The following is a 12,051-nucleotide window of genomic DNA, read 5'->3' as shown; positions in this document are numbered from 1 at the left end:
CAACAGTCAAATCAAAATATGACGGCAACCCCTGACTTAATCCTCATGGCGGGCAAGAAAAAACTCCCCAAAAACCCAAGAGGGAAATGGGAAAATGGGAGAAATCTTGAGGAGGACCACAGAGAGAGGAGACCCCTCCTTGGTCAGACAGGTGTGCAATAGGTGCCGACCACGTGGGCAGTTACAGCTGAAAATAAATTGGGGCATGAACAAAGGGGATGGTGATGTAGACAGGAGGCTGACGGGGGATGGAAGATGATGACACCAGGATGGATCAGTCCACAGGGCGGGAGGAGTCAGGATCACTGGTGTCTCAGGAGTAGCATGTGTGGCTCGACAGAGAGAGAGAGAGAGAGAGAGAGAGAGAGAGAGAGAGAGAGAGAGAGAGAGGGACATTGTTAGATGTTCATTTCCACATAATGGTTGAGGTAAATATACATCGTGTGCCGAGTGCAGGCAGGGACTCCAGCAAGACTAACTAGTACAGCATAGCTAAAAGGGAGAGCTAGAAGGTAATATGGACATGATGGCACTCTGGGACACAAGGCGGCCACCCACTCCACAGTCAACAAACCTGAGTGAACATGTTAAAGTGGGGGGGCGACAGCATCCAAACATCCCAGTTCACCAAACAATCTATGCCCGAGAACCCTCCAGATCTGCTCCTTTGCCTAGTAAAGAGCTATTAGCAAAAGGCTTGGCTAAACAGATAAGTTTTCAGCCTTGACTTAAACATAGAGACTGTGTCTGAGTCTCGAACATTAATTGGGAGGCTATTCCATAACTGTGGGGCTCTGTAAGAGAAGGCTCTGCCCCCTGCTGTAGCCATCATAACTCGAGGTACCAACAAATAGCCTGCACCTTTTGATCTAAGTAGGCGTGGTGGATCATAAAAGACCAGGAGTTCGCGCAGGTACTGTGGCGCAAGACCATTTAATGCTCTATATGTTAATAGTAAGATTTTATAATCAATACGAGATTTGACTGGGAGCCAGTGCAGTGTGGATAAGATAGGGGTGATGTGATCATATTTTTTGGTTCTAGTAAGAACTCTGGCTGCTGCATTCTGAACTAACTGTAGCTTATTTATACACCTAGTAGAGCATCCAGACAGTAAGGCATTACAGTAGTCTAATCTAGAGGTAATGAAAGCATGAACCAATTTTTCAGCATCTTGAAATGACAATGCATTTCTTATCTTGTTAATATTTCTAAGATGAAAGAAGGCTATCCTGGTAATATTATCTACATGAGCTTCAAATGAAAGACTGGGGTCAATAATTACACCAAGATCTTTTACTGCTGCACCTAATGAAAGAGAAAGGCCATCCAGAGTAACTATGTGGTCGGAAAGCTTACTCCTAGCTGCATGTGATCCTAGTACAAGTACTTCTGTTTTTTCAGTGTTGAGTGAGAGGAAATTCGTAAGCATCCAGTGCCTAATATCCTTTAGACATTCCTCAATTTTGTTAAGTTGGTGTCTCTCGTCTGGCTTCGCTGAGACATACAACTGTGTGTCATCAGCATAGCAGTGGAAGCTAATACCGCTGGATATGTCCCTGGACCACAAGCTGGATTTGCTCCTGGACCACCCCCATGGTTTTCCACAAATCAATCCCAGGGTTCTCTCACAGACTGTCCTTGGGATTTGGCTGTGGACCAGCCCATGGAATTGCCCCAACTCAGCCCCCAGCATTTGCCCCAGGTTCCCCCACAGGTCCATCCCTAGGCCCTGATTCAAGAGATTTCACAGGTGCTGCTGGCCCTCAGGTAAAAAAGCTTCTCTTTCCATTGGTCGGAACTAACATGTCTGCTTCAAAACAGTTTTTGCTATGGTTTTGCTATGGTCGTTAGATTCTTACAATGCTCTGAGTGTTTCGTCTCATTTGTAACCAAATGATGTTTTTTCTCAGCAGATCTTTGCACATGTACCAGTTGAGGCCATAGAGGTGCCTTCCATATGGTGAGTTTTCCCTTGTCCTCTGCAGTTGTTGTTAAAAGTAATGTGTGAAATTTAAAAAAAAAACAACAACTTCAACCTCGGTCTATATATATGTGGTACACATCACCTTTGTGATACATCAAGTGACAAGTGGATTTAATCAAGGGGAAAGTTTTAAACTGTTTTGTTTGTTGGTTGGTTACAGTCTGTATTCCCAAAGCCTTGGAATCCAGGATTTTCCTCTGAGACTCTCTGGCCTTTTTGAAGCTTTTACTGTAAGTGTGAGGAGCCTTCTCTCCATGAGAGTTAACATTGGAATATTTCTCTTATGTACAGTACACCAGGATTTTGCTCTTTCTTATGATCTCTCCATCTTTCTCTTTAATCCTCAGATGCTAATGATGGATCAGCAGAAGCAGAACTTCACCAGTTTGACTGTAAGTGGTTCTGAGCAGACTGGCCTCTTTATTCAGGAGTAGGAGTATTCAAGCTTCTTCCTTTTCAAACCCAGGCCTGAGGACCCACTGAATGGCACATGTCTAATGTAGCCCATGTCCATGTGAATGTTCCTCCTTTACATCATTTAGAGGGTGCTGACTGGTAGACCAGTTGTATCAGGTGCATTAGTGATGGGTTAATGAATTTTTGTCCTGTGGATCTTTACAAGTGGATCTGAAAAATGCTGTTTTAAGACAATAACCAGTGTTTTAGAACTGAATTTGCATATTTATCAGTATTGTAACTCACGTGTGTCCCCTCAGGACCGACGGACACTTCAGCAGATTTATGACCAGCTTGTGCTCTGCGTCCAAACTCCAGCCAATCACAGAGCGATACGAGCTGATCTGGCAGAAGGCGGGGTGTCTAAATGAACATTTTCTACGATTTCATAGACGCCCTCCCTCGTTACCAGCTCTCTTCAGTCCTTCATTCTGCATTCTTTTTCTTCCTTCTGTCCACATCATCATACATTCATCCTTTAATTTCCCCTTTTATTTTGGAACAATAAATGATGGAGCACTATCATCAGTTTGTTGTGTCAGTTTTAGTACACGACTGTAAGACTTAGTTGTGATTCAAGTCCTATCCAAGGATTTGATTTACTCTTTGGGAATTTCTTAAAATTTTGATGAGTTTCACATACTGAATCATGTGTCAGCATACCCAAATAAGTGAAGATTCTATGAATTTGTACGTGAAAAAGTGCAGTGAACATTTACACCTTGTGTTCTCTAAGTTCTTACTCATGATATGAGGGTTTTTATTATTACTGTCCTTCAAACAACAGTGAAACTAGGCCGATAAAAGAGATATAGCAGATGGCTTTTTTTTATATTTTCTCCCAAGACATTAAGTATAAGAAATCACATCACTCTAATTACAGATTTTCTCTAAATTTACTTGATGAAAGTGTGAGTTACATTTTTTCTTGTCCTTTCCCACTTTCACTAATACAATATGTTTGTTTGTTTTTTTTTACCTGAAAACACTTTTAGAGAAGCCAAAGCAAAGTTACCCTTAGTGTAAGATAGAGAAAGTAATAAAAAATATAGAGACTTTCTGCTGTCTTTTCTTGAGAGGACAGTTATCAAATCTGGGTTCTCAGCCCCTGGTCCAACAGACAGATTTGTGTGTCTGTAGTAAAAGGTGAACTGTTTTTCTGGTGAAAGGAGACATTCATTTTTAGCTCTCTGTTTTTGTGATGCAGTGTTGTCTCATATAGTCTCCACACACACGGCTTCAGACAGTACACGTAAGAGAGTCACAGTGTAGAGTCTCACACAGGATCAGCTCAGATGTGGAGTGGAATGACTGATCAGTATGAGATTGAACAGCTTTCCTGGAGTGTGTTTTCCTGTTTGAGACTGACGTGGTGATGAAATGTAATTGATAATGTTTTCTTGAAGAGGAGTTATTGAGTAACATAGTGAAGTTTTTATCAGTATAGTAGAGAGTTAGTGTAGAAAAAATAAAACTTAATGAGAGAAGAGAAAAGAGCGAGATAAAATGTCAGAGTGACATGTATTTTTGTGCTGTTACAGAATAAACTACAGAGATGACAAAAGTAAAAGTAGAAGTACTTTTGCTTAAAAAAAAAAAAAGACACTTGGTAGAGTTAAAATATCCCTCCTGAAAAATACTTGAGTAAATACTTGAGTCCTCATTATTATCACGGGTTTTGATATGACATATGCTATCATATTAAAGTGGAACGTTGTGATGCATGTTAGGGGGAGGAGGGGGGGCAGATGGCTGGAGCTTCCCAGCATGCCTTGGGGCAATGGACTGTTGTTTAACCCCAGTTTCGCTTTTGTTCAGTTTATGTTTCCCATAGAAGTGTATGTGTATTGTTCGTCATGTAGTCTTTGTGTTGTGTTGTTAATTCTTCTGACAGGTTATTGTTATCTGTGTACCGTAAATGTAATTGTCTGTGTGAATGATGTACTTTCCTCCTACCGTATCAGCATGTTATATATGTTACCTCCTGGTTTGTGCTGTTGCAAAGTAAGAGGCAGTGTCATCACTCTGGAGAAAACCCAGAAGCTCATTAGTAAATGGTGATGTGATTTACACTCTACAGTAAGGCTCTCTTTTTTCCAGTTAGTAACTAGTAAACCAGTGATCATAAAAATGAGATGAAGCAGACTTTTTAACGTGCTCTCTGATGAAGAGACTACGTAAAGTGAGCTAAGCAACTAGCAAGATCTGAGATTTAACAGAACAGATGGATGAAAAGTGCAGCAGTAACATGATCTTGCCAAATAGTGAGCCCACATCAGTATATGAAAACTGTGCTACAACTAGCTTATAACTGTTAATTAATGATTTATAGTGTTTACAACCTAATTAATAAGCTAATCGTAAGCCATTTATGAATCCTTTATAAGGGTAGTTTTATTGTAAAGTGGTACCTATGTAAATATGTATTTATAGTGTATACAGGCAGTTCCTGGGTTACCAGTGGACTGTCAAAAAAGTCTATTATATTAAAAATGTAAATGAAATACAATGGTTTGTAATAACGAATGCACACACTACTTTGTGACGCTCATGAAAACATTGCGTGGCTTCAGCGGTTCGTCTGGTCGAGGAAGGAGAACGCCGTCTGCCATTATACCAAGACAAACATTTGAGTAACCGACGTTAAGTAAGCACCGTATGTACATGTTCCTACAAATTTGACTTAAAGGCAGACTTAGGGAACGGATCTTGTTTGTTCCCCGAGGACTGCTTGTAGTTTTATGAAGCTTGGTGTATAGCTTAATTTGGATTGTTTGATTGGGTAATGTCCTTGAGGAATGACATTCTCTATTCATGCGTGTCCAGGTTCAGCTAAATGCAGACAAGACCAAGGCAATGTGTCCTTATCCTCTAAATGAAGACCGGTCCTCAGGTACTTCACTTGGTTCTTACAGGACTTTCCAAGAGAAATTAGAGGGCATCCTCCTAATCTTTTTTGACTCTCGCATTGTTAGCTTTGTACATATCTTTTTCTATCAATTTAATACGTTCCATATCATTTATGAAGATTGCAGTGAAATGTGAGAAATGGTTTGACAGAGGGTTTGGCATTTTTCAGGACATTCATGTAGAGCAGTCTTACTGCCACGCCGCCACTGGGATTTTCATTGTTCAGAGTTCAGAAGGAGGGCACAATCCTATGTCCCTGTATCTGAATCCATCATCCATGGGCATCATCCTCAAAGGTACGGTTGTGATGGACAAACTTCAGGATTGACAAGGTAAGAGGCCAGAGCTTATAGGTTTAGCTAAAGGCTCAGATATTGCAGTTGTCATGTCTTGCGGGACGCAGCTGAGGGCAGTGGCTCTGATAAGATGAGTTGTCCGAGTGGGTCAGGGCATGGACTGCTGATCCACTGTGCTTATCCCATCCTTGTCAGTGTGACTGTCTTTAAATGAAGTGGAGCCTGTATCAGGCATCAGCCCCCGAAGGCAGCTTTCAGAAAAGTTTGGGCTCGTGGGCTCGTTTGGGCTCGGAGCAGTAATTAAATGCCTTTCTGTGCTCTGTGACTGTCAGGCAAGAGCATCTGAACTTGTCTGTGGAATGAGGTGACCTGATTTTTTCTCGTAGGACTGTGAAGAATAGAGGGCATGTTTGGTTCTTTGTTCCTCTTGTGCCGTTCCATCACCACCCAAACCTCTGCACAGGCCTGTCTTACTCACTTGAAGCACAGACCACAAAGCGGATGCTGTATCAGGATGCTGTGTTGTTTCTCAGTCGGTGCTTCAACCCTTTCCAGCAATACTGACCTGGTCCAAACCAACTAAAGGTTTCTTAGCAGAGGATGGTTTCGATCCATCGACCTCTGGGTTATGGGCCCAGCACGCTTCCGCTGCGCCACTCTGCTCACCAACACCCCAGATGGGACTCGAACCCACAATCCCTGGCTTAGGAGGCCAGTGCCTTATCCATTAGGCCACTGGGGCTGGTTGTCCTTTCCTTTTTGCTCTTATTATTAACGTTAGCCATTGTTGCCAATTAGACTAGATCAAGTGTCAACTAAACGTGGACACGTTTGATGGTTCCAGAAAGTTCTGGTCATCGTGGTCAGCATGCAGTGTCTGAAAAGAGTACACCTATAGTATGTATTGTATCAGGACTGGGATGCCAGTCTCCTAGTCTAAGGTGACCCATTTAGCAGTCAAGAAGAAGCAGGGTTAAAACCCAGATTCTCCACAGGTGGAATAGCACAACAAGACACGGCAGGAAAGTTGGAAAAGGTCTCACCTAGATTTGGACTCAGATTGCTGGGTTCAGAGTGCTAACCATTACACCATGGAACCACCTAATAATGCCTATTGGTCATTGTGGATCAAAGGTATAAAGATAAATGTGGAAAACAAACATTTGCATGACTGACGCTAAATAAGCACTGTATGTACATGCTCCTACAAATTCAACTTAAAGATAGACTTAGGGAACGGATGTTGTTCGTAATCTGGAGACTGCTTGTAGTTTTATGAAGCTTGGTGTATAATGTAATTTGCATTGTTTAGCTGGGTAATGTCTTTAAGGAATGACATTTAAAGCACAGACCACGAAATGGATGCTGTAGCAGCCCGACATATGTTGTTTCTCATTTGGTCCTTCAACCCTTTCCAGCAACACTCAGCCAAACTGACCTGGTCCAAACCACCTAAAGGTTTCTTAGCAGAGGATGGTTTCGATCCATCGACCTCTGGGTTATGGGCCCAGCACGCTTCTGCTGCGCCACTCTGCTCACCAACACCCCAGATGGGACTCGAACCCACAATCCCTGGCTTAGGAGGCCAGTGCCTTATCCATTAGGCCACTGGGGCTGGTTGTCCTTTCCTTTTTGCTCTTATTATTAACGTTAGCCATTGTTGCCAATTAGACTAGATCAAGTGTCAACTAAACGTGGACACGTTTGATGGTTCCAGAAAGTTCTGGTCATCATGGTCAGCATGCAGTGTCTGAAAAGAGTACACCTATAGTATGTATTGTATCAGGACTGGGATGCCAGTCTCCTAGTCTAAGGTGACCCATTTAGCAGTCAAGAAGAAGCAGGGTTAAAACCCAGATTCTCCACAGGTGGAATAGCACAACAAGACACGGCAGGATAGTTGGAAAAGGTCTCACCTAGATTTGGACTCAGATTGCTGGGTTCAGAGTGCTAACCATTACACCATGGAACCACCTAATAATGCCTATTGGTCATTGTGGATCAAAGGTATACAGATAAATGTGGAAAACAAACATTTGCATGACTGACGCTAAATAAGCACTGTATGTACATGCTCCTACAAATTCGACTTAAAGACAGACTTAGGGAACGGATGTTGTTCGTAATCCGGAGACTGCTTGTAGTTTTATGAAGCTTGGTGTATAATGTAATTTGCATTGTTTAGCTGGGTAATGTCTTTAAGGAATGACATTTAAAGCACAGACCACGAAATGGATGCTGTAGCAGCCCGACATATGTTGTTTCTCATTTGGTCCTTCAACCCTTTCCAGCAACACTCAGCCAAACTGACCTGGTCCAAACCACCTAAAGGTTTCTTAGCAGAGGATGGTTTCGATCCATCGACCTCTGGGTTATGGGCCCAGCACGCTTCCGCTGCGCCACTCTGCTCACCAACACCCCAGATGGGACTCGAACCCACAATCCCTGGCTTAGGAGGCCAGTGCCTTATCCATTAGGCCACTGGGGCTGGTTGTCCTTTCCTTTTTGCTCTTATTATTAACGTTAGCCATTGTTGCCAATTAGAGTAGATCAAGTGTCAACTAAACGTGGACACGTTTGATGGTTCCAGAAAGATCTGGTCATCGTGGTCAGCATGCAGTGTCTGAAAAGAGTACGCCTATAGTATGTATTGTATTCGGACTGGGATGCCAGTCTCCTAGTGTAAGGTGATCCATTTAGCATTCAAGAAGAAGCAGGGTCAAAAAACAGATTTTCCACAGGTTGAATAGCACAACAAGACTTGGAAAGTCAGAAAAGGTCCCACCGAGATTTAAACTTGGATTGCTGGACTTAGAGTTCAGAGTACTAACTGTTACACCACGGAACCACCTAAGCACACATGTTGGTCATTGTGGAATAAAGGTATAAAGATAAATGTGGAAAACAAATTATTTCATTTTAGGATATATATATATATATGCCAAAAATATTTGGGGAAAAACACGCTGTAGTTTTGATTATTTAATCAGACTTTTCATGTCTAACATTCAAAAGCACAAAATTGTCAATTCCAAAATCATGGTTTGTTTGTTTTTTTAGTAACATGTTTTTTCGTATATTGTAAGAAATGATCAATTCACTGGCATCACACATTAACATCATCATAACAGAAAATTCACTATGAAGTTTTCTATGTGAACTCATGCTAACTGCAAGATTAAATATGCAAGAATTTTATTTGTAATATCATACAGTTTGGAATTCTTATTCATGCTGGTTTTCCCTGCCTGTAGTCAACACAATGTGCAATACACAATGTATAACTTAATCAACAGTAGCATGAGAATATAATAAGAATATTCAACACAACACAGTGTACAGTACAGACAATATACAATATACCATCCAATACATGGCCATATTTGATTTGTATTCTGCCTGTTTTGGAGGTTACTTCTGATAATAGCATCTGCTAAATGAATAAATGTAAATGCAAGTATACGATCACCATCCACTTTATTAGATACACCTTCCTTGGGCATACACTCACTTTATGAGGTTTGTCTACCATATGGGTAAACTATATAGGTGTCTACTATAGTTTGTAGCCCGTCTCTACCTCTATCCTGCTCATCAACAGTCAGATTCTGACCAAAGGGCCACTGTTGACTGGATGCAGTGTGTTATAACAGACTGTTTGTAAAACTGCCCCTCTGTCCCAGTGTGTGCTGTGTAGCAGTGTTCTGTTCCTTGTACACAGACAGACCTCTGTCATCTCTCTGACCTCTAAAGTAACATAGCATTTGGTAATATCTTGTCCTCGATGGTACACTTAAATAATCTATTTTCATTTTGAGCATTCCTATCAAGACATAAACATTTTCAAACCCCTAATTGTGATGTGTAATTATATTAAACACACAAACATACACACACACACATATAAAACACGTGAATTCATGCCCGCTATGGTATCCATTTTCCTTTATGGCAGTGAAATTAATGTTTAGCATCAGCTGTAGACATTCATTTTTGTCCCCAAATACAGTCAATAGTTAACTTCAGTTACAATCAGTTGGCCAGTAGAGGGCATTAGAGGCCATGAAAGATGAAGTATTGAGAGCATGCTTTGAACTCGGATTGAGGGATGCATAGATTCTGTCCATTATAATCAAGGGTGGATAAAGTAAAAGTAGAAGTACTCTCGCTAAAAAAAAAATGCTCTAAGTAGAGTTAAAATACCCTTCCTGAAAAATACTTAAGTAAGAGTAAAACAGTCACTCATTTACAATTTACAGTTGTCAGTTTAACTCTACTTAGAGTACTTTTTTTTTGCAAGAGTACTTCTACTCACTCACTCACTCACTCATTATCTAAGTAGGGTCATGGGGAGTGTTGGAGCCTATCCCAGCATTCATTGGGCAGAAGGCAGGGAAACACCCTGGACAGGTCGCCAGTCCATCGCAGAAGAGTACTTTACTTTATCCATCCCTGTTAACAATACATGTTTGTTTGTATTTGTGACAAATCTCCCCACCGGAGGCCCAAGGTAGGGGGAGTGGGGGAGTCTATCAAATAGTGTGTGACGGCTGTGTATGATGGCCGCACATATAGGCCACTGCAACAGTTTAGTTTCCACCCCAGTTATCACATACACACAAATCTGCAATAGATAACACAAACTATCATTTGTCCTCTACAACCTTTTATTTGCTTTCAGTTTCCAGGTTAAGTGCACAAACTTGGTTGCTGAAAGATTCCGTTATTCACCAGTAATCATTGTTACCTGCCTAGTCATCTCTCCAGATTGGTCTGTCGTGGAAAGGGGTACGTGCGGAAACATGAGCTCTTTATTGGGTTCCCAGAGGCGAGAAGGATCATACCATCATTAATTATCTGAGGGGACCAGACATCAACCCGTGTTTCCTGAATGTTCTGAATGTGTTTGTTTTGTTTTCTTTAATAAGATTATTGGTTAAATAACCGATGTCTGGTTATGTAAATTTCATTTGAATGTATTAGTTTAATTATAACCTTAAATATTTATTTATTAGCCATGCTCTGTTGTTTGTCACCCCCTCTGTCTGTTGTTTGGTGCGGGTCACCAAACTATATATGTGTGGGAGCTCCCTGTGTTAAGGCTGTCTTTTGTTCCTGTCTTTTGGTTCTGTCATTTGTCCTGATGTACCCGAGCATGGCTTATTCATTTTTTTTCCGTTGAGGCTAAACCAATTTCTGCTGTTTGTAGACTTCCGTCACTGGAGGCCAGAGCAGACTGTTTTTTAGTTGTATAAGAATCATTTTGTTTTGACTTTATTTTGGTTTCACTTTCGATTTGCGAAGTTTAATTTCTTTTCTCTCACCACAATGAACGGATGCATCAAGCAATAAACTGCAAATTTCTGCACTGCCACTCCTGTCTCTGTGCCCTTCTGTTGGCCCGCCCTTTACAATTGGTGGCAGCGGTGGGATGGCCAGTAGGGGGCATCAGTGAGCAGTAGCAGATTTTTCTTTTTTTTTGTTTGTTCGCTCCTGGAGTTTGGGTTTTCACCTCTCTGTTATCGCCAGTCACGATGGGACCCAAGAGGGTGAGGTCTGAGCGACCAGAAGAGGGAGCAGGAGTTGGAGCCATTGGAGGAGAGGAAGTAGAAGAGAGAAGTATTCCAGAGGAGGTATCTCTGCAGGAGCTGAGGGAAATGTTCAGAGCACATCTGACAATGCAGCAAGCCCGGGACAGCCGTCTGGAACAGGAAGCAGCCCGACAGGAGACACGGTGGAAGGCTCTTCAGCACCAATTCAGTCTTCTCCAACATGAAGTCCACATCAGGACCACCCCAGTGGTAGACCACAGGCATGGTGACAGTACAACTGAAGATGTTTCTTCCCATTTGGCTGGTCAACAAGTTCCTTCTTTTAACCAAGATGGGCAGGGTGGTACACAGCTAAGGGCTATTCAGGAGCCACGCCTGCAGCAGCTAACTGATGCTGATGATATAGAACACTTTCTCACTACATTTGAGAGAATCGCTATGGCGTGTCGGTGGCCTACAACCGACTGGGCAGTCAGATTAGTTCCCCTGTTAACAGGAAAAGCAAGAAGTGCTTACGTGCATATGGACTTAAATGAATCACTAATCTATGATAAGGTAAAGGTTGCAATTTTAAGAAAGTATGACATTAGTCCTGAAACATATCGTCAGCGGTTCCGGTCCACTGACGTGGGACCAGAAGAAACCCCAAAGGAGGTGTATGTCCGTCTAAAGGAGCTATACCACAAGTGGGTGCAACCTCAGAACAGGTCCAAAGATGAGGTTGGAGAGGTTATCATCTTGGAACAGTACCTCCGTATGCTTTCTCCAGAGCTTCAAATCTGGGTCAGAGAGCATAACCCGCACTCTGCCGCAGAGGCTGCTACTCTCGCTGAAACCTTTGTGGCGGCTC

General features: G+C 42.1%; 3 non-coding genes across 3 annotated transcripts; all 3 read right to left on the bottom strand.

Annotated features, from left to right (window-relative positions):
- Positions 1-6,318: 6,318 nt before the first annotated feature.
- Positions 6,319-6,391, bottom strand: trnar-ccu (transfer RNA arginine (anticodon CCU)). The gene has a single exon. It is a non-coding gene; the product is annotated as a tRNA-Arg (tRNA).
- Positions 6,392-7,191: 800 nt separating this feature from the next.
- On the bottom strand, positions 7,192-7,264 carry trnar-ccu (transfer RNA arginine (anticodon CCU)). The gene has a single exon. It is a non-coding gene; the product is annotated as a tRNA-Arg (tRNA).
- Positions 7,265-8,064: 800 nt separating this feature from the next.
- On the bottom strand, positions 8,065-8,137 carry trnar-ccu (transfer RNA arginine (anticodon CCU)). Its single transcript has one exon. It is a non-coding gene; the product is annotated as a tRNA-Arg (tRNA).
- Between the last annotated feature and the right edge of the window lie 3,914 nt (positions 8,138-12,051).

This window comes from Chanos chanos, chromosome 16 (assembly GCF_902362185.1).
Source record: "Chanos chanos chromosome 16, fChaCha1.1, whole genome shotgun sequence".
Lineage (NCBI taxonomy): Eukaryota > Metazoa > Chordata > Actinopteri > Gonorynchiformes > Chanidae > Chanos > Chanos chanos.
The sequence above is the reverse complement of the archived record's forward strand: the minus strand, read 5'-3'. Positions and strand labels throughout refer to the sequence as shown.